The sequence below is a fragment of the Marmota monax genome, unplaced genomic scaffold, assembly GCF_021218885.2.
Source record: "Marmota monax isolate L192 unplaced genomic scaffold, Marmota_monax_Labrador192_F-V1.1 WCK01_AAM20220418_F8-fsc00135, whole genome shotgun sequence".
NCBI lineage: Eukaryota > Metazoa > Chordata > Mammalia > Rodentia > Sciuridae > Marmota > Marmota monax.
The window spans coordinates 379,701-398,118 of NW_026694339.1; the positions used below are offsets into that span (position 1 = coordinate 379,701).

General features: G+C 41.2%; 1 long non-coding RNA gene across 6 annotated transcripts in view; it reads right to left on the bottom strand.

Annotated features, from left to right (window-relative positions):
* The window catches only part of LOC124109044 (uncharacterized), a 41,509-nt gene that overhangs the window by 7,427 nt on the left and 15,664 nt on the right, over positions 1 to 18,418 (bottom strand). For 3 of the 6 annotated variants that reach the window (XR_006856857.2, XR_009228900.1, XR_009228899.1), the window contains exons 2-4: positions 17,024 to 17,193; positions 13,512 to 13,683; positions 2,518 to 2,656 (exon numbers count right to left, since the gene is read on the bottom strand). This is a non-coding gene — a long non-coding RNA (uncharacterized LOC124109044). Of the gene's footprint in view, positions 1 to 2,517; positions 2,678 to 13,511; positions 13,684 to 17,023; positions 17,197 to 18,418 lie in introns of all 6 variants that reach the window. The other 3 variants (XR_006856856.2, XR_006856858.2, XR_009228901.1) reach the window with 3 other exon arrangements.

Consider the following 18,418-nt stretch of genomic DNA (forward strand, 5'->3'; position numbering starts at 1 on the left):
CCTGAATTCTCTCTCCCCATCCCAGCAGGGCTCCAGCTCCTGAGAACACATGCTCCAGAGAGTTCTGAATTAATCTACAGATAGAATTATCTGCAGGAAGGAGACCTGCTGTCCCAGCGATAGAGAGGAGTGATTTGTTTGGGAAGACTTTTCAAACATCATCTTCTGTCTCAGATGGTAGGGAACTAGCCTGGAGTCAGGGAGTGTGGGCTGCAGGTCTTTAATATGATTTTGCTGCGTGGCTTTGAGCTTCATTTTCTCCATTGCAAACTAAAGAGTTTAAGTAGATGACTATGGTGTGGAGAAGAGCGCCCCTTACTAGTTAGTGTATGCAATAAAGTATGTTGATAAAACCAAATCAAGACTCCATAATCCTAAAGACATATGACTGTTCACATAGATTTTTTAAAAATTCGCAAGGACTCTAGAAGCATATCACTTGGACATCAGTCCTAGCTAGGTGTGGACATTTTTGCCACTAAATCAGGCATCCCTTGTCCTTGGGGATTCTGGTAAGAGCCCCTCCTTCTTAAACTAGATCAGCTGTAAACTTTGCCCTTCCTGAAGGCCTCGAGAACCCAGGATTTCTATCAGGGACTCAGCTATAAGCCTAGGTTTGTGGTCTTATCAGCAATACCATTCTTACTGCTCTCTTCAATAAGTCCTTTGTTTCCTGAGCACTGTGAGGCCCACCAAGAGCAGCTAAGCTTGGCCAATCTTCCCTGAGCTCCATCTCAAAAGGCAACTTCAGGGCCTATGGAAGAGAAGCCCTTCACAGTGCTATTGACAGAGTCTTTAACTGCATGGACTTATATCCTGATGAAAGCCATCATTTGCTTGTTGATTATGGCTGTCTTAGTTTATTTGGGCTTCCCTAACAAAACCCCATAGACTTATGTGTGTCTTATAAAGAAGAGACATTTATTTGCACAGTTTTTCTTAAATGTTTAGTTTTTAGTTGTAGTTGGACACAATACCTTTATTTTATTTATTTTTATGTGGTGCTGAGGATCGAACCCAGGGCCTCACACGTGTCAAGCGAGTGCTCTACCACTGAGCCACAACCCCAGCCCCTATTTGCACAGTTTTTGAGGCTAGAGATCAGGGTGCCAGTGTTGTTGGGTTCTGGCGATGGCCCTCTTTTGGGTTGCAGTCTGCTGAATTCTTGTTGTATCCTCACATGGCAAAAGGAGGAGCCCTCTGGAGAGAGCTCTCTGGGGTATTTTATAAGGGCCCTAGTGCCATTCATGAGGGCTCCACCCTCATGAACTAATCACTCCCAAAGGCCCCACCTCCTAATACTATCACACTGGGAGGTAGGATTTCAATGTATGAATTTTAGGGGAGCAAATTCAGATCACCACAATGACCCATTTACTGATATTAAGAAAGCATCAATTCCAGCAGTGGCCTGGAGATAGCAGGCTTGTTTCTTGGCCAGGACAACTCTCTTGAGGCAAAGGGAAATGGTGGCTGTCTGGTTATTTGCTTTTTTCCTGCTTCTCTATTCCATTTTTTTTTTTTAATATTTATCTTTAGTTGTAGATGGACACAATGAATTTATTTTATTTATTTATTTTTATGTGGTGCTGAGGATGGAACCCAGTGCCTCACACATGCTAGGCGAGTGCTCTACCACTGAGCCACAACCCCAGCCCTCTCTATTCCATTTTTGAGAGGCAGTATAGTAATAACAACTACAACAATAGCAAACACTGTCAGGGCCTTTACTCTGTGCCAGGCACAGATTCATCTACTCGATCCTTACAACAGTCTTATGAGGCAGATTTTGATTATTGGCCCATTTTACAGATGGGTAAAACCAAAGGCAAAATTAAACGGCTAACAAGGAAGGAATCAGGATTTGATCCCAGGAAGTCTGGCTCCAGAGTCCATGCTCTGAGAGGACTTGACGGTTGAATAGGCCTTAGTTGAATCTTGGCCCTGTCTGATCTTGGACTGGACTCTAAAACTCCCTGAGCCTCTGCTTCTAAATCCATTTTCATTTGTGAGAATGATAAAAGCATGCCCTGGTAGGGTTGCTGTGAGATTTAGGTGGGATGACAAGTACAAAGGCCTCCGTGTGTTATCTGGCATATGCTAAGGACTCAGTAAGTGGCTTTTACTACCAGCGAGAGGCCAGCAGGTTGCCTCTTGGCCCAGCTCTGGTACTGGGGAGAGACTGGAAGGATGGTTGGCCATGGGTGAGCTCCTGATGTCCGTGATACTGTGGGGCATCCCTGGAGTCAGGATTGCAATGTGGAGTTGAGGGAAAGTGTTCAGTTTTGCAAAAGAGGTTAGGAAAATGTTGCTTTGGGAAAGGTATTTAGTGCTTATTGTTGTAGAGGCAGGTCAAGCCTGTCAATAGGAGGGGGCCACAGAGGTTGCACCATGGCTCAGTACACTTGGGGCTAGTCTCCCCTCCTCCCACCCCCAGAATCATGTGTCCTGCCTGGCTTATCATCTCTGAGAGAGCAGCCTGGATACATATCCTGTGCATCCCCATTAATGACCCACCTGATGAAGCATCTTCCCTTCATTAGGAGAGAGGGAGAACTGAAGATGAAGGATTCCATGTGCCCACATATGTCAGCCTTGGTGTGGAAGGTGAGAGAGGTCACAGGTCACCAGCCTCAACCGAAGACAGTTCACTAACCTAAGCAGATATAAAAGAGACCTTACAGGAAGACGATGAAGAAAAATTTTTATTAAAATCACAATTAAGCATATCCATAGCATATCCATACATGGAGTACTATTCAGCTATCAAAAGGAATGGTGTACTGATAATATGCTACCACATGGATGAGCTTCAAAAACAATATGCTAAGTGAAAGAAGCAGACACAACATATGGCCATATACTGTATGATTCTATTAAGTGTCCAGAAGAGGCAGATCAGTGGTTAGCAGGGGCCAAAAGGAGTGAACAATGGAGAGTGACTGGTAATGGGATGATGAAGATGATCTGGGGATATAGTGAGATTGGCTGCATGCTGTTGTGAGTATATCAAAATTATTTGAATTTTCTTCTATGCTTGAAAAATGTAAGCAATACATTTCAACATTCTAAAGCAAATATCAAAAGGCCATTAATTTAAAACTAGCAACCTTTTTATTTTGCATATTCTAAAATTTTCTACATAAGTATGAATTGCTTTTTTAAAAAAGCTTATTTTGAAATAATTGTACATCCACAGTGTGGGAGGCCAACCTTACCGGTGACTGAGTTACACTCCCCAGCTGGGTGCTGAGGTGCTCAGTCACAGAAATGGGTGTGTCTTGCTACAGCCCCATGGGTGAAGCTATGCTCACCTGTCCCTTTGTAATATAACCCCTTGCCCTGTTTAGGATAGAATCTTCCATGGAAGTGCCTTGTGTGTGTCCCCTCCTCTTACTGTGCCCTTGGGTGTGGCCTACCCAAGTGTCAGTCAACCTGCTGACAGTGGACATCATGAAGATAGACTCAGCCCCCTGAAACCTGACCCCTTGCCTCATGTGAATAGCTTCTCCTCAATAAAAGGGGTTAGCACGCGCACGTGTGTGTGTGTGTGTGTGTGTGTGTGTGTTCTCTCTCTCTCTCTCTCTCTCTCTCTCTCTCTCTTTCTGCAGACCCTTAAGGTCAGAGGAGCCTTCACAGCAACCCCAAAGAAAAAGGTATTTGTGTCTCTTGTGTGGTTATTTCGTGCCGCCCAGTTAGCCCAGTTTAACTAGAGTGACCCCTGAGCCTTTTAGTCGTGAGAACAGAAACCCGGCACCACAGGAAGTTGCAAAGCTAGTATAGAGGCTCTGTGTACCCTCAGTTTCCCCACAGTGGTTACAATCTTACACAACTCTGGTACATGTGGAAGCTGGGAGTGCATTGTGCAGTGCCTATGTATAGTTCTCTGCCATCTGTCACAGGTGTTTGTGTAGCTATCACTGCAACAGAGGCATCAAATTGGGGGCAGGGGGTATAGTTAGTGGTACAGCGTGTGTCTAAACAGCATGAGGCCTGGGCCCTATCCCCAGCACTACAGGGGAAAAAAGGAAACTATTTTACCACCACAAAGTTCTTGTCCTGTACCCCTCCCCTCCTCCAGTCCCAACCCTTGGCAACTGCTCATCTGATCTCTATCTTGAAATTTTGCCATTTCAAGAATCTTATATAGATGGGAGAGGAGGGGAGTAGGAGGGAGGATAGGAAGGGCAGCAGAATAGTGCCACAGTCTGGCTGGGCACAAAATCACGAGCCACTCAAACAGGAACAAACTTTTATTTTTGAAACTCCCGCCAATGCCCTGTATGCTCCCGGGAAAATATGCCGGCCCACACACGCGGCGTTCTCCGGGGCCACACTACTCCAACAGGAAATCCCTCCTCCAGAATTCCCTCCTACCGCACTTCCCCAACCAATGGGAACTCTCCAGGAGTCCCGTAGCAGGCAGAGGTGGACAGCAGGGGTCTAATATCCATTTGAATGAAGATCTTAACATAATCATACCATCTCAATGGCTTGCTGGCGTCACCTTTCAACCAAAAATGCCATGCATCATTACTACTTGGCTATGGCTCTTAGCAGAATAGAATAGACAATATGATTGATGTATGTACATTCCATGTATGTATTATATGTCAAAATGCATTCTACTGTCATGTATGACTAAAAAAAATAAAAATTAAAAAAATAAAATAAAATCTAGGGACACCTATTTGATAACTGAGGGAGTAGTATTTTCATAGAGCAAAGGAATTAGTGCCTCAAATGAAAATTTTACTTTCCAATATAAAATATAGAAATTGTTTTGAATCCCAATCAATGCGTGTTTGAAAATAGTTTATTCCCATTTTTATTAATAAAATATACTTAATTAAAGCAAAAAAAGAATCTTATATAAATAGAGTATGTGCCCTTTTTTTAAAAAAAAGTAAAATATTTTGTACATTTAATAAAGCATTACACAGTAACAATGCATTAGGTAGCTAATTATTATGCCATTTTAAAAGTTAATATTTTTTATTGATTCTCTTTCTAGGTGTACATGATATTAGGTAATAATTATAAAAGCCTGGAATATAATCTGCTCTAATTCAGTCCCCAGTACTCCCCCCTTTTTTAAAAAATATTTTTTAGTTATAGATGGATGCAATATCTTTTTTGTTTATCCATTTTTATGTGGTGCTGAGGATCGAACCCAGTGCCTCACACGTGCAAGGCAAGCGCTCTGCCACTGAGCCACAACCCCAGCCCCAGTACTTCCCCTTTTGAGATCAGCTTTTTTTTTTTTCCCACTCAGCATGATGCCCAGGAGGTCCACCCAGGTTTTTGCAGCTGTCAATAGATTGCTCATTTTTTATTCCTGAGGCGTATGCTATGGCATGGATGTACCCCAGTTCATCTATTTACCTATTGGAGAATATTTTTCTGTCTATTGCTGGATTTGGACCCTTACAAATAAAACTGTTAGAAACAGCAGGTATTGGTGGAGATGTAAGCTTTCATTCCTTTGGGATAAATGCCCAGAAATACGATTGCTGAGTGAAATCCTAAGTATATGTGTGTTTTGTTACTTAAGAGACTGCCAAGGAGCTTCTAGACTGGCTGTACCATTTTACACTCTGCCAGCAATGCAGAAGTGATCCAGTTTCTCTGCGTCCTTATCTGTCCTAATGGGTGTGTAGCCTTATCTCCTGGTGGTTTTAATTTGCATTTCTGTAATGGTAATGATGTTGAATGCCTGTTTCACCTGTTTGCCCATTTCTACTTTGTTTTCACCATTGAATTTGGAGTTTTTTATATATTGTAAAGAAAAGTCCACTGTCAGAGTGTGTGGTTTGTAGAAATAGTCTTTCCTTTTACAACTCGTTCCATCATTCTCTTAACAATGTCTTCCCAGAGCAAAAATGCTTTAAAAACAACAATAACGAAAACCTTGATGAAGTCTAATTTAGAGATTTTTTTTTATGGATTGTGGGGTTTTTTTGGTTTTTTTTTTTGATTTGTGTGTGTACATGTGTGTGCCCACACATGCTGGGGATTGAATCCAGGGCCTCGTGTTTATGCTCTACCACTGAGCTAAATCCCCAACCTTGCTTTGTGCTTTTGATGTTGTCTAACAACTCTTTCTCAAGCTTAGACTCAACAGTTTGTCTCCTATGTTTTCTTCTTCTATATTTTATAGTTCTGAATTCCTTTTTGAAAAGGCATTTTTTTTCCTAAACACAAGAAATGCATGCCCATTTTAGACCATTTGGAACACTGGAAAAAGCTAATGGGAAACTTAAAATCACTAGTAACACCAACACCCATAAATATGTTTTGGTATTGGACTTGAAATTTTAATAAAAACGTGACCTTTGTTCTAATGGGAAAACAGAACCCTCCAATGGTAAATAACACCGTGGAGAACCAGACTGGTGCTGAAGGAGGGGTGCTTCTCTGAATGCTGAGATCAGCTGGGGGAGTCGCCATTCAGAAAAGACAGAAAACTACTGACCCAAATGGTAAAACTCATGTTTATGAACCCCAGCTGTTGGTCACAGACTGTAAATACCCCACTAGATAAAGAAGCCATTTAAGAGCACAGGTTGCTACAGCTGAAAATAAACAGAAAATAACCATGTTGGGAATCACAGGATTGTCACTAAGGAGAGTGTCAGGTTTGAGGGTGGACTAGGTCTGTGTGTGTTTGGTGGCTTGGGACAGAGGCCGATCTAGCAGATGGGCCAGTATTGGCTCCTGTTCTGGTTCTGTTGGGGTTAGAAAGTAGCTCAGGGTGGAACACTTGCCTGGCATAAGCAAGGCCCTGGGTTCAAGCCTCAGCACTGAAAAAAGAAAACTTATTTTGTTGGAGAGTAATTTACTGAGGTTCTCTTTTTCCAGGTCTGGCATGTGGGGGCTTCTGACAAGAAGCATCCTTCCATCCTGTCCACTTCTGATTCCTGGGCACCTGGAATTCTGCTTTTGGCCCACACCCTTACCTGCCTGATGTGGTCACATGGTAGCATCTGAGAGCCAGCAGTAAACTCCAGCAGCAACCCTGCCCCCACAAGCAGCTGGTCTTAAAAAGAAGTATCAGCAGGGCTGGAAGAGTAGCTCAGGGGTAGAGCCCATGTGCACTAGGCCTTGGAACCCATCCCAAGTAACAATCCCCCCCAACACACACTCAATAAAAACATGAAGCATTAGATATTTTACAGAAATTTCCCCCCACCCCCACCCCCAAGCCTCCAGGGAGCTGATAATTAAGTAAAACTTGCTATTTAATTTGTTTGATGAAGTTAAGAAACAATCCTGAATTTTATTTGGTTGATTTAGACATTCATATGTCAGTTTTGCATCTACGGGAGTATTGTTTGAATTGCTTGACTCTATGCTTGCAAAGAAAATATTATTTTTTGATTACTAAGTGAGAAGAGCTGTTGTTTACTGAATATCAAGGAATCAGGTGAAACCCTTGGATGCTGACAGACACAAAAATTTTCTTAAGCATACATATTAAAAGTTAATTATGTAGTGAAAATTGCAACTGAAATGTCCATCAAAAGGGACTTGGTTAACATAAATTATGATGCTCCCATATAAAAAGTCAACATTTATTACCATAGATAAAATGTGCCTACATATATTGAATCAAAATTTAGGTTTTAAATTCTCACATGGAACTCGATCCTATCTTTTAAAAGGTATTGGAGAAGAAAAATATCAAAATATAATCAGTGATAATCTCTGGGTTACTACGTTATGGAAAATTCTATTTTTTCCTGAGTTTTAAAAATCTAGTTGCATGGAAGTTACATTGCCTCAATAATCAGAAGGGGGAAAAAACAGAATTGCTAGCAATGGTCACAAGGTGGTATGTTCAATAGACCTGCATGTGTACTTTATAATTTTTTACCTACTAGTTCATTGTTCAATTTATAAAAACTTGGCAGCTAAAAACATTTAAGGGGGACAAAGAGTATAAGGTAAGGTAAAATATGACAGTTCTTTCCTTGTGACTTCCCAGAAGCCCTTTCACATGTAATTACTGTCCCCCAAAAAATATATATTTAAAGTATAAATTGAACAGTGGGCACAGGTCAGAAATATGGACGCTAATGTGAAGAGGCATGAGATTTTTTGTCAGAAGTGAATGGAAGTCAGCCGTCTACTACTTCCCATTCCTTCACCCACTATCACATCACCCCCTTGTAAACACACAGTTCTTCAAATAAGGGAAATCACCCTCTGAACACATGGGTTCCAACAGACGCTTCTCCCCCAGCCAGGCATGTGAGTCAGCTTGGGCTCTGATACCCAGATAAATAGAGTCCAGTTGAATTTCAGAGTATGTTTCAATAGTGAGTCACAAAGGCTATGGGCACTGCTCCTGGGTGCACAGAAATCTCTCTCTTTCTCCTACACTGCCCTCTTCCTGCATTTTCTTTTTAAAAAGTTTCACAGTTGACTCCTGAGCTGGGGATGTGGCTCAGTGGTACAGAGTTGCCTAGCATGTAGGAGTTTGGGGGTTTTGAGTCCCAGGATCAGGGAAGGAAAAAAAAATGTTGACTCTTTCTCATCTTCCAAACATCATCCTAGATGTCACCTCCTCAGAGAGGACATCTAAGATGGTAAAGCCCCTCTCTATCACCATTTCCTGACCAGATCCTTGGGAGAAGTTATTCTAATTTCTCATTTAATTAATTTATGCCTGCTCCCTGTCTTTTTTTATATCCCCAGATTATAAACTTCAAAAGAATTTGGATACATGTGTGTTTAAATTGAACTGTTTAGCCAGTTTATATTTCATGATAGGCATTTAATACATATCTATCGAATGAATGATAATATTATCAAGATGAAAAATTTCATAAGTCCATCTTTAAGATGATACTCTAATTGTGTTAATGTTTTCAATATTGGCTGACCCGTGAATGGCAGGTCCCTTTATTTTTTTGTGGAGTAATTAACAAACTTTTATTAAGTGCCCACTGTTTGCCAGGACCTGTGCTAGGTGATGGGGATAATGGGGCTTCAGGGAGTGCTCAGTCTAGCAAGGATGACAAATAAAATAGGTGAATAAGATCTAGGGAGATGTGGGATGTGATATGAGCAGTACGGGGTGTTGGAGCAGCATTGAATCAGCTATTTCCTGAGCTTTATGAGAGCTGCAGCTGATGTTTCTCCACTAAAGTCACTCTGTGACATCCACTCAAGCCGAACCACTTCAGACCTAAAACACTGATTGGAGATATCTGTAGGTTTGTATGGAAAGATCATAATACACTTTTAAAAGAAGAGCGTAAATATATTTATTGTAAGAGGCTGACACCACAATAAGCAAGAAGCCAGCAGAATAGCTTCATCTCTGCAAAGTCTGATTTTATAAAGTGCCATCTCTAATTCTTTTCTCCTTCTTTCTATTCTCCACAACCCCCTTTTCCTTCTCTCTCTCTCTCTCTCTCTCTCTTCTCTCACACAGCTCAGACACAAGACATGGAGAAGCAAATGTTTTCTGACTAGATGACTTCAGCGGATTAGCGCTTCTTTGAAAGTGATATTGTTACAGCCATAACGTGTTTATGTGTAACACAGACATCTTTATGTATAACGCAGACGTGTCTGGGTGGGGAACGTTAGCATTCTGGCCTCGTCATTTAGTAAGGTAGGAAGTTCAGCTCCAGATCCCTAAAGCTTTGGGGAATCTTGATACAGGGCAAAGGGGGAACCAGCAAGAACAGGAGAGATTTCTTTATGGGTTATTTATCTTTTTGTCCCCCCTAACTCTCCTGGGCTTAACTCCTACTCTCTGAGAAACAGTCATTTTCCAACACAGCTGGGATGGCTGTCAGCAGAGGTACCTTCTTAAGGACAGCAATCAAAAAAAAGGGGGGAGGGGGTCAGGCAATTAGAAACTGCTGGTAAATCACAGAGACACCACCTGAGTTATATTTTATAATCACCTGATGGCAAAACATTTATTTCAGACATTGACACACTATCACAAAGGAAACCAATCAGAGGAAACAGTCTCTCAGCATTTTTCTTGATCATGAAAACTTTTTGTTTCAACAATTTTAAAACTGTTTATTATTGTTCTATATAAATTATGAAAGTCACCCATAATTTATAATTTACCGTAACAAAATCAAACAATTCGAAAGTACATAAAGTCAAAAAGTTAAAGTACAGCCCTTCCTCTACCCTGGGCTCAAAAGCAGACAGCCAGTGGCAATATAACAGCCTCATACGTAATTTAAATGTTTCTAGTGGCCACATTAAAAAAGTAAAAAGAGCTCAGAGCAGTGGCACGTTCTTGTAAGGCCAGTGACTTGGAAGGCTGAGGGTAGGTTCAAGACCAGCCTGGGCAACTTACTGAGACTTTGTCTCAAAGTAAAAGATAAAAAAGGGACTGGGGATGTAGCTCAGTGGTAAAGCACTCCTGGATTCAATCCCCAGTACTGCCATAAATAAATAAATAGATAAATAAATAAACAGATAAGTAAATAAAAGAAGAGGCAGCAGCAGCACATGAGCTGGGCCTGACGCACGCCTATAATCCCAGCGGCTCAGGAGGCTGAGACAGGAGGATCTCGAGTTCAAAGCCAGCAGTAGCAAAAGTGAGTCACTAAGAAACTCAGTGAGACCCTGTCTTTAAGTAAAATACAAATAGGGCTGGGGACGTGGCTCAGTGGCCGAGTACCCCTAAGTTCAATCCCCTATACCAAACAAACAAACAAAGTAGGTAAAATTAATTTTAGTAATATATTTTATTTAAACCAATGTATCTGAACAATTATTTCAATAAGTAATCAGCATTATCAAATTATTAGTGAGATAAAATTTTTATTGACTTTTTTCATTGTTTTTTTTTGTAGTTAGTCTCCTACATTTGGTTGTATTTTACACTTGCAACAAATCTCCATTTGAATGCTAAATTCTTATTGGAGGGGCAGGGCTGTAGCTCAGTGGCAGAGCGCTTACCTTGCATGTGTGAGGCACTGGGTTCAATCCTCAGCACCACATAAAAATAAACAAATAAAATAAAGGCATGCTAACCATCTACAACTACAAAATAAATACATAAAAAGAAATGTCCTCATTTTAAAAATAAATAAATAAATAAATCCTTATTGGAAATACTTGATCTGTACTTAGATTTCATAAAGCAGACAGTTGAAAAGCAGATCTAGTTGAAAAGTAGACTCATATATCCAAGTTGTTGCAAATATACTTAAAAGCTTCCCAATAACTGAATCAGGTACCAAGGTTTTGTTTTTGTTGTCTTTTGTGATACTGGGGATTGAACCCAGGGGCATTCTACCACTGAGTCACCTCTCCATATTTTATTTTGAGACAAGATCTTGCTAAATTCCTGAGTTTGGCCCCAATTTGTAATCCTCCTGCCTTAGCCTCCAGACTGACTGGGATTACAGGTGTGTGTCACTGTGCCCAATCTCAAGTACCAATTTTTAAATTAAAATTGAAGTAGTTAAAATTAAATAAATTAAATTTTCCATTCTTCAGTTATACCAGCAATATTTTGAGTACTCAATAGCCAAATGTGGCTCATGACTACCATATCTTTAGAGAAAACTGCTATTTTCAGTTTGCTATGGAATATTCTCAGTCTTTATGTTTTTAGAAATATAAATACATCATTAAAGAAATTATTTATTACACAACATAATACACATATCTAAATTTCATTTCAGAAAAAAATGCAAATCATACTATGTATTTTACTCAACAACCCATTTTTTTCACCTAGTTATATTTTGAAATTTTTTCTTTCCTGTACATATGGATTTTCATTCTTTCTGATAATTGTGTAATAGATTCATTTAACCATTTCCCTACCATGGGTCATATAAGTTGCTTTTGATGGTTTGCTGTTCTAAATATCCATGTTTACACAATATTTCCATAGAGTATAGCCCAAGAATTGATACTTTTGGGCCAAAGGATGTATGCATTTAAAAACGTGAGAGCCAGGGGCTGGGGTTTTGGCTCAGTAGTAGCGTGCTTGCCTAGCACTGGGTTCAATTCTCAGCACTGCATATAAATAAATAAAGTAAAGGTCCATCAACAACTAATAAAAAAGTGAGAGCTAGTAAACAAATTCCCTTCCCAAATGGTTGTGCCACTTCTATCAGACATTTTAGTCTCTGGTGTTCTTTTCCAGTATCTGTAGATGCTCCAAATACCAGGATCATAAAACATTGCAAAGAAAGGGACTTAGAGCTTGTCTATGACAGTATTTTTATTTTAGAGACTTGGAAAATCAAGCCCAAGCTGAGGGAAGGGGCTATGCAGCTCTCTCTTGTCCTTTGTCCAAAGAGTCTGACAGTCTTTCCAAAGCATCCTTGGGAAGGTCGTCGTCCTTCCTCTGCTCAGGGGCTACCCCTCACCAGCCCTGGATCATTATCAGCCCCACCAGCTAGATCAGCTGGCCTTTGAATGGAGCATCACACCACCCCTCAGTGAGCAAGGAGCTCAGAGTCAAGGGAGCAATTCCTTGACATCTGTATCCAAAATTGAATTCAATCTGCTCAGAGGCTTGCTACAATTTCAAAGTGTGCCTTCCTGCCTCCCTTCTGCTGAGCACAGCCAAGTCACAGACCAAGGCGGAAGGGAAAAAAAAAGGCATTTTGCTGCACGCAGAAATATACTGCTCGGTTCAGCAATTCTCAGCAGGGCAGCTTAGACCCATTTTGCCTTTAATGCAAGGACAGAAACAGAAATGTCCTTCTGTGGGGAAGGTGATTCCCTTTAGCAACCCTTGGGCTAATGAGGCTGGAGAGACTCGAGGCATCTCACATGCCAAGATGGGCTTCTCCTGGGGGCTGCCCCAGCTTCCTCCCTCATGAGTCCCTAGAACTTTACCAGGTCCATGAAGTGGCCAAGTGCAGAAGCTCCTGGAATCAATCTCAACAGGACAGGTTGAGCAGGGAGATTACAGAGACTTCTATGATCATATGTTCACTGCAGGCAAAGCCAGGGCTAGCAACTGTCTCCATCTCCAGAACCTTTTTCTCTTCCCCATCAGTTCCTGGTCCCATCTTAGCCCTGCACAGCCCCATTGGGCCTACATCCTATATTCTCCACCTTCCTGTTCATATCCCCAGCTCAGTTTCATTAGGAGGATCTTAAAAACTTTTGCTTGGGGCTGGGGCTATGGCTCAGCAGTAGCACACTTGCCTGGCATGTGTGAGGCACTGGGTTCGATTCCCAGCACCACATATAAAAATAAATAAATAAAGGTTTATCAACAACTAAAAAAATATTTAAAAAAAAACTTTTGCTTATGCTACACATTTATTTGTTGTTTAAAAAATCAATTCAGATGCCAGAATGGTGGCGCACATCTGTAATCCCAGTGACCTGGGAAGTTGAGGCATGAGGATCACAAGTTCAAGGCCAGCTTCAGCAACTTAACAAAGCCTTAAATAACTGAGCAAGACAAAATAAAAATATTAAAAAGGGTTGGGGATGTAGACCAAAAAAAAAAGACATTTTAATTTTATTTCTTTTTCTTTCTCTTGTCTTACCTTCTCTTTCCACTCAATTGCCACGCTTTCTTCACATATTGGCACCAACAAGCCAAGATTCAGGTAGAAGGAAAGTCTCCTGTTTTTATAACATGTTGCCAGATAGTTCATGCTTCTGTGTCTGGTGTCTCCTTTTGGTCCTTTATTTTATTTTATTTAATTTCTGATGTGTCTTAATGTTGGCAAGAAAGAAAAGAGATATCACAGTAGGAAAAGATGGAAGAGAGGAAAGCAGGGAAACAAAATAAGGATTGATTTCGTGCTGTATTAACACGTCACTGTTAGGCTTCTACTATGTCATCTGAGGCACGTCCTCATCCCCCATGTGCTATCCATCAACAGGACTTGTTGATTTCACCTCCCAAGTTTCTCTCAAGTCTACCTACTCCTTTCTGTTTCAACCATCACCCTAATTCAATCTTCTCCCAATTGGCTCCTGTCAACTTACACCCACTCTTGCTCCTCCTGCATGTTTCCCATTGTAGACAGAATGATCAAAAAGGACCTTTAGGCTTATGCTAAATCCTGCAGAGAATCATCATCATCATCATCACCATCGCTAAAATCTTCAAACACCTACTCTGTGCCAAGAACTTTGTTAGTGTTTTCGTGTCTAAGCCACTTAATCCTCACAATAACCCTAGAGGTAGGTATTATCATTGCTCTCATTTTAGAAATGAAGACATCAAAATACAGAGATGTATGTGATTTAACCAAAGATTTTTAAAGAAATCTTTATTATCTTGCTTTTTTTTCTTTGTACCAGGATTGAACCCAGGGGTACTTAACCACTGAGCAACATCCTAAGGCCTTTTTATTTTTTCATGTAGAGTCTAGAGGCAGGGTCTCATTGAGTTGCTTAGGGCCTTGCTAAGTTGCCAAGGCTGGCTTTAAACTTGGAAACCTCCTGCCTCAGCCTCCTGAAATGCTGGGATTACAGGCATGCACCACACAGCAATTTAAGTGAACTACTTTAGGAACCCAAATCACCAATAAATTCCCAAGTAATTAATATCTCTCTATATAGCAATGTATACAGTAGGTACACCACAGTAGGTATAAACTGTTGTCTAGATACTAGGGAATGGCAAGTGAGTTGCTTCTCACTGATGAATTACAAGTAAGCATATGGGTTGAGAAGGATTGAGGCTACTTCTGGGCTCAGTGGGAAACTGTGAGGGATTAAAAATGTCTATCCTGAGCCTTGTCCTGGTTGGAGCAGGGAGGGTCCTTGTTTTCTATTGCTCATATAACAAATTGCTATAAAACAATACAAATTTGTCATTTTATAGTAATGGAGATCAGACATCCTCACGGGGTCTCTTTAGGCTACAGTGAAGGCACTGGCCTCTCTGCACTAATCTCTGGAGCTCCCTTGGAGAGCCTGCTCCTGGCCTCCCTTGCTCCAGGGGATACCTACCCTCCTCAGCTGCTGGAGCCCTGCAGTACTGTCTCAGTAAAGTCGCACACACTCAGCTTCTGTCCTCAGATCTCTTTCTCTGACTCTTGAGTCACTTTTATAAAGATTCTTGTGATTTCACTGTGTTAAGCCAAATCCAAGATAATCTCCACAATACAAAATCCTCAATTTAACCACATCTGTAAAAATCTCTTTTACTACTCCAGGTAACATATTCACAGGTTCCAGGGATTAGGACAGGGACATCTTTTCAAGGCCATTGTTCTGTCCACCACAGGGGTGATGGCATCTTGTGGTGGTGTGATCTCTGCTCTGATCCAGATCCAAGTCCCATGAATGGATTTCACATCTGACACACAACACACATGTAAATGTTTGATGAATGAATAAGTGAAAGAACTGATAAAACAAATATAAAGGATAAGAGGGTTTCTATCTAGGAGTGTAAGAAAGTGTAAACTGGCAGTGTAAGCTGCCATATTTAACACACAAATTTGAGGAGAATCATTTTTTAAATCTTAATGGGGATCTCACAATTTGGGCAATGCCAAAATTAATAGTGGCAACTGAGGTTAATGTTAAGCAGATTTGAGTGCTGGAGGAACTTTTGGATGTACCAGTCTTTTCTTGACATCTTTGTCTTTTTGGGGGGGATACTGGGGAATGAACTCAGGGGCACCTGTCCACTGAGCCACATCCCCAGCCCTAGTTTCTATTTTATTTAGAGACAGTGTCTCACTGAGTTATTTAGCACCTCGCTTTTTTTGCTAAGGCTGGCTTTGAACTCACCATCTTCCTGCCTTAGCCTCCGGAGCCCTGGGATCGCTACCTGGCAACATCTTTGGCTTTTAACTGTACCAGAAACTAGAGGCTCCTTAAAGCGGAAGTATGCAGAAGTTGGAGGGAAGGATGGGTGAGAAATGGACTCAGGCTTCTGCCAGGAGAACTTCACCTCTCTCGGATGTAGCAGTTGTTCCTGAAGCAGCACCACTCAGTCCCAGGTAGAGTAGGCTCCACCAGGAGCTTCTGCTCTTCTCAGAATTGAGTTCAAGATTCTCAGGACTTATCATCTCCCTCCTACTCCCACCCATTTCTACCTCTCCAGTTTCACCCCTCAGCCCCCCATCTCCAGTCACACTAAGCTTCCCCAGAACCTCCAAGACAACCCCCTTCCTGCCCCAGGGTCTTCTGACATGTGAGTCCCCAATTCTGGAATACTCTTCTACCTTCTTTTGCCCAATGATTCCTACTTAACTTTTTTTTTTTTTTTTTGTACTGGGGATTGAACCCAAGAGCACTTTAACTAGTGAGCCATCTCCCCAGCCCTTTCTATTTTGAGACTGGGTCTCATAAGATTGCTTACAGCCTTGCTTAAGTTGCTGAGGCTGGCTTCAAACCTATGATCCTCCTGCTGCAGCCTCCTGAGCCCCTGAGATATAGGCCTGTGCCACCACACCTGGCCCCTACTTACCTTTGAGGTTCAACTCAAAATAATTTATCACATCCTAAATGCATGTTAACACTCCTATCTATATCATGTCCCCTTCCTTTCCAGGTTATAAAAATGGCTCAGTGTCAAGAACTTGGAATGTGGACTCACTGGTTGACTATATTCTGACTCCACCACTCATTAGCTATATGACCTTAGGTAAGACATGTAGCCCTCATGCTTCTATTTCCTCATCTTCAAGATGGGGCTAATGACAGCATCTACTACAGAGGACTGCTACAAGGATTAAATGAGATAATCCACCCAGAATGTTTGGAAGAGTCCCTGCCCTGTTAGTATAAGCTGTTATGTTCCTTTATGGCACTTATCAAAATCATCAAGATTAAACCATTTTTTCGTTCTTATCTAATATATTTTTCTCCATTAGTAAATCTACAGGGGCAACACAGTATCTTTCTTGTCCTCCACTGTATCTGAGATGCTTAGCCCACTGCCTGCCGTGTTTTAGGCCCTCAGTAGATGGATGGGGAAATGGCTGGATGCATGAACCTATTACTACTCCTAGGCTGGGTGCCAAGAAAAAGTGTCCCCCTTGTCAGGAATAATCACTGTTATTCAAGAACATTGGAGATTTCTAATTACCAGTTTCTGGGCTGATTACCAGCTTAGAGTTCGATGTTGGGCATGTTGCTCGCTGTTTCGTCCTCTCTGGGGCCTGTTCTCACGCAGGGCCTTGTGATGCTCATTGCCAGGCAGATTTATGAAACATCCCAACAGACGCTTACATTCCATATGTTACAATTTACACATTCCTGCTGGGGTCAAGGTGGGGAATGGCATGTGTGTTAATAGCTGCATTTCTTACATGAACTTTCACATAAACCGTCTTCCCAGCTCATTTTACTGATACATTATAATATACTTTTATAAACGACATTTCAAGGTCATGAATGAATGCTTCTTAACTTTCATTTTTAGATAATTACAAGTCTAGAAAGGGCAACTAGAGGAGGTTTCCTAGCCTACCCCCTGTCACTGACCAGAACTCTATCTGAATCATCCTTGCAGATCTCCAAGGAAACAAAGGGGAACATTTTTCTACAGTGTCTCACAATCTGTCTCCAGTTGCCCCTTTCTGTATCCCAAGGATGCATTGGCTCTATGTGGTAATCACGCATTGTCTTTGCAGTTCTAGAAAAAGTGCCTTTTATAGAAAACATTCAACAACATTGTTGAATCCATATGGCCACCATCAAGCCGGTCCATCATATTGCTGGAAACTTCCCACAGCATTTGCTTCTTGGCGAGGAGACAGGCCAACATAAGTCTGTGCCATTTTTTGTTGTTGTTGTTGTTCTGACCTGAATTGTCAGTCAAACTCTATCTTCGGGCCATTTGTCAAAACACCATTGTTTTCTCTCTTCCCTGTGGCAGTTTCATTTCTATTGTTCAAAAAAATCAAAAGTCAGAGCAGCCTCGGGTTGATGGAAACAGGGCTAATTCACTGGGTAGTGTAGTTTGTGGCCACCAGCCAGTCTCACCGTTGGGGTTCAGCAGACTGTGGGAATCACCTCCTGCCAACCAACTTTGGCCCCATCAGGAGACTACAACTCATAAAAGTTTCTGTCACCGATTGTTCTGTTTCAGGGCCACAATATACCGGATGGTGGCTTCCTATGACAGGGCAATTTCTTCTCCCAGCTGTATCTTTATTATAAGAAACTTCTTTCTTATTTATAAGAAGTTTATTAAGAGAAAAACATATCATTAAAAAACCTCAAATATCTGCTAGATCTGCTCTTTGCAGAGTCTTGGGCCTAAAGCTATTACTGAAAAGACACACAGTTTTATGCTAACCTGGATCCGTGTTGTACGGGAACAATAGCAGCAATTTTCACATGAGGATAGCATAGCCAAGACTTTTTTAAAAAATATTTTTGGTTGTAGATAGAAATAACACCTTTAATTTCTTTATTTAGGTTTTTTTTTTTTTTTTTTTTTTAATGTGGTGCTGTGGACTGAACCCAGTGTCTCATA